Source organism: Cavia porcellus, unplaced genomic scaffold (genome assembly GCF_034190915.1).
Source record: "Cavia porcellus strain 051 isolate PalLab524CR breed Dunkin Hartley unplaced genomic scaffold, mCavPor4.1 scaffold_21, whole genome shotgun sequence".
NCBI classification, from domain to species: domain Eukaryota; kingdom Metazoa; phylum Chordata; class Mammalia; order Rodentia; family Caviidae; genus Cavia; species Cavia porcellus.
In genome coordinates, this window is record NW_026947504.1 from 20022301 (window position 1) to 20027206 (window position 4906).

Sequence of the window (4906 nt, forward strand, 5' to 3'; positions counted from 1 at the left end):
CTACTGATTAAAAATTGTTCTCTTATGGAGATACTTTTATGGTTTTTTTTTCTTGCTGAGCACTACATTGTGAACTTCTTGAAGCTAAGGAGTGTGATTCACTTAGTTCTGTATTCCAAGTTGAGCATAGAACTCAAAATATCATTCTTGAATTGACAGCACACTTATCTCTAATTTCCTGTGCACTTACCGAATAGTGGTGACTTCTATGAATTATGCACACTTTATTAATTTAATCTTCATAAAATCTCTGAGCTGGGCTTTACTGACACTGTAAGTAGGAATATGGGAGCGATGAAATAGTTATATAACTTAGGAAAGGCCAAATTAGAATCCTAATTTATTTAGTTGAGCTTAAGAATTCATACCCTTGATCACTGAGCTACACTATCTTCCCTGATGCTGAATGACTATAGAATGGAAAAGGCAACATAGGAATATTCCCAGGGGCTTGACAGAAATTACCAGAATGATGACAAGGGAAAAGTTTTAAAATATCCTTTGCAAAAATATCTTCCTTTTCCCTCTCCTTTAGTGAAAATCTCCAGAGGCTGTAGAACAGGATGTTTAGTATAGACCAGAATATTCCTGAAAAAGAGAGACTTGCATAAATTCCTAGGTTATTTTATTCTTGTGTAAAATATATCTGGAGGTAAAAAACCTGTCTCATGTTTTCATCAGAATCCATGTCTTGTCTTTCTGAGGTACCAGGGTAGCACAAAAGTTCAGTCTTTGAGTTGGTTCAAAGCCCAATATGATCCATGGAATTCTATCCGTTGTGTCTGTCATCATCCCTTTTCTGTTGCTGTAAACAATACCACTGATTAGATAATTTACCAAGAATAGTGTTTCTTTCATTTATGGTTCAAGAGGCTGGGAAGTCTAATAGCATGGCAACAGCATCTGTTGAATAAATTCTTCCTGCAAGACAGCATGGTAATAGTATCAGACAGGAAGACAGAGTAAGCAAGTCCATGTTGCTTGGATAATGAACCATCTCCAATACACCACTAATCACAATCACCTACCAAAAATCCCATCTTTTAGTACTATTATATTAGAACAAAGTTTCTAATACATGACTTTGAGGTGCACATTCAAACCATAGCAAGACATGCCTTGAAGAACAGAAAACAAACAAAAGGCAGAAACGTTAAAAAAAGAATTTCTCTGTGTAAGTCAGCTCCCTTTATACAGTATTTATAGATAATTCTTTTGCTGACATGTACTTGACCATGGTTTACAGAGAAGCTGGAAGCTGTAGTCTTCCTTTCATCATGCCCAGCTAAAAATAAGAATTTTGTGACTAAAAGAAAAAGAACCATGAATATTCAGGTAGAGAACTAGCAAGGTCTGCCTCAGTGCCTGAGTGACATGTCAATTATTCCCTGAAATATTTCATTTTCATTTCTAACTGGAAAAATCTCTTCTTACTTGGGATTCCATAGAACATTGTATATTTCAAGTTGCAATTTTTAGTAACTATAATACATTATATATTCCTACAGATTTTTTCTAATTTCTTGGAGCAAGTCGGTCTCAGTCCACTCTGAATTCCATGCAGTACCAAGAATATAGCCTTAAACTGAGTACATGTTCAATAAAATGCAAATTAAATATTCTAAAGGTATCATTTAGGGAGCTGGTAATAAATGAGATTTATATTGTGATATTGCATATAGATGATTTCCAATATGTCAGCAGAATTGTAGGTTTCTAGAATTATTTGAGCTTCTTTTTTGGCTAAGTACACTGCTAAGTAACAGAATTGTTGATTTTACCACATCGTACAGACATGTTTGAGTAACACACAGAAAATGTTGGGCTTTAAGCATTGCCACTGTCTCTTGCTTCAGACAGAATCTAGAAAAATTAACTCCTGTGTAAATAAATATGAGCTACTTGAGCAATTATTCAGTGAAATATGAAAACAATTTATAAAAAGAAAATAGACAAGAATCTTGGAAAGTTTTCCTCAGAGACTGATTTTAGGAAAGCTAAAGATAAACTAATAATGACAAATGAAGTAGAGATCATAGCTTATAAGTAGTACATGTGGTTTTAGGAGATACCTTCAGGAAAATCTCTTTAGACCAGAGATATTTCAGAAGATCTTGGAATGAAGATGTTTATAGAATTTGACACACCTGAAGCAGACAGTCCTGGAAAAAAACTAGCATTAAGAGACCTACCACAGAAACAGGAAAATAGGGGTATAGTTGCTGAGTGTCAAAAGTTTTTCTGCAATCTAAAGCAGGGCATAAAGTGTTTTAAATTAGACAAGAACGCAGAGGAGATTAAGCAGAGCAAAGGATACACAATGGATTAAATATTGGTGCTCTCTAAAAATTTATGTTGTATCCTAAGCTTAGTGGATGAGATTCTGGAGGGCAATGAAGTCCTGTGGTCAAAACCTACACAAATGGGATCAGTGCCCCTCTATGGAGACACATGAGAGAGCCTGCCTTGTCACTGTCTGCCACATGCAGATTGAAGATGGCTGCCTGAAAACCTCAAAGAGACTACTCACCAGACCCCTAATCCACTGGCACTTTGATATTAGACTTTCCATGTTCCAGAATTGTGAAAAATACATTTTTGTTGACTAAATTATCTAGTTTATGACATTTCTGTTATAGGAATCTTAAGCTTACTAAGACAATATTTATATAAATCTTGTTTGGAAAAGAGAGAGAAGAGACAAAATAACAGGTGGGTCTTGGAACAGCCCATAGGTACACAGAAAATGTTAATATGCAATTTTGGTTACAAAGTTAACCAAATGACAATGGTGTTCAAGCATCCTTAAAAACTGCACAGGTACAGCTGACCTTAACAGAAAGAGGTAGAAGTCATTAACGGTGTACCATCTAGTAAAAAAGACAAAATCAGTCACAGATTTGATACATATGTAAAACATCATTTTATATATGAACCATGTATGTATTCCACTTCAAAAAATACACTAATATGCCAAAGTACTGAGAAAGTCCTAAATTCATTAAGAGAATTTGATTCAGCTATCAAATATATGCTACATTTAAATTTTTTCTAGTTATTTTTCTAACTTGGTTTGAACTCGGATGGAGTTGCTTTTAGTCTCTTAGCTCTGTTAATATCCCACAATATTGTTTCTTGAAATATAAAATTATATTATTACCAGTGCATAATTTCACCTGATTTGTTTCACTCACCAATCCATTTTCACTAGTATGGGAGACCAAATTGTGTTTTATGGGTAAGTTATTTAAAAATTATTGATCTTTTAAGAAAATATATGGTTGACATTTTATTACTTTATATTAAATTAATTTATATTTTCTCATCTCAGGAGATAAAATAGAAGTCTTATGAAATTATTGGTGCATCCTGAAGAGTTATCTGAGACATTTTCTAGGATTAAGAAAGATTATTAGTTAATTACAATGTAAGGAGAATAAAATGAGTACTCTGTAAGTGTTTGAGCCGGTGATTTTTGCAACCAACAGAAAGTTCACCATAATATTCACCTTATTTTCCAACCCTCTTTTGTGAAGATAGCTCATCTTGAACTCCTCCTTGCACGTCTCACTGCAAGCTCTGTGCTGCCGTCTAGATACTTTAAGGTGCTCTACTGTCTCAGCATGTCTAGGAACACCCTTCTCATTCAAAGGCAGTTGTGAGCATTAGTTCTGATTTTTTAACTTCATTGAACTAATGAATTCTTAGTATATCAGTAAAGCACGCTCCTGGGTGTATCTGAGCGGGTCATGGAAGTGTATTATACATATGTCCTCACCCAGTTCTTTGGCAATCTCGCCTTGCTCTGCTTCTTGGCTGCCGTGAGCTAAGAAGCTTTACTCTGCTACACCCTTACATCACAGTGTCTGCCTTAGGACTGGTTGATCATAGACTGAAACACTAAGCAAATTTAAACCTCTTCTCAATGAGACAATTAGCTAACAGAGAAAATTGGTATCAGGAGTGAGATCATTTCTGTGTATACCTCACCATGTGGTTCAGAAGACTTTAGAGCTAATTTGAAGGAGGAGTTTGGAAAGATTTGAGATGTGGGTTGGGATAAAGAAGCTCTACAATGCTATAGTCCTAGGGAGAGCTCACAAGACACAAATGCCAGTAGGAATGGAAAAAGTACAAGCCAGACTCATGAGGCTTTAAAGTTGGGAATAAAGACTCAACAGGCTTTCGGACAAGAGGTCTTGTGTGTTAAGCTTTATCAGGAAATTTGTCTGTTTCACTCATGCCCTAAGATTTGCAGAAGAGTAAGATTAAAATAGTGGACTAATTTTCTGACAGATGAAATTTCAAAGCAGTTCAAAGTACATCTTGTGGCATGGATATTCCTCACTGTGATTACTCAGATTTATGAGAACCTGAGGCAAAATGTAGAGCAAAAAAATTTTTCAATTAAATTTTGACCTAGAAGGAACCATATATAAAGGTTAGACCAAAGGATGTATGGCTGCTAAAGAGATTAGCACTGTTAAAAAGAAACTAATTACTTATTACAGAGACAAGAAGAAAGATGCCATGAGAGAATTTCAGCCATTAACAAAACCCCACCCATTTCAGATTCAAGGGTTGTTATGATATATATCTGGCTGTAATCCTATCCAAACCCACCAACTCAGAAGCATGAGCTTGTAGAAGGTGAGTGAATTACAGGGTACTACAGATACGTAGGGGCTGAAGAGCCCAAGCTCTGGGGCTGTGACTTGGAGGTATTTTCCCCCTTCCTGGCTTCTCACTTCACCCTCTGTTTCCTGGAAGCCATGATGTGAGCAGCTTTTTCTACCTGGGATCCACTGTCAGGCTTCTGCAGGGAATCAGCTGACTACAGACTGAAGTCCCTACAAATTTTGAGCCAAAATAAATCTTTTCCTCCTTCAAATTTTAGGTGTCAGTT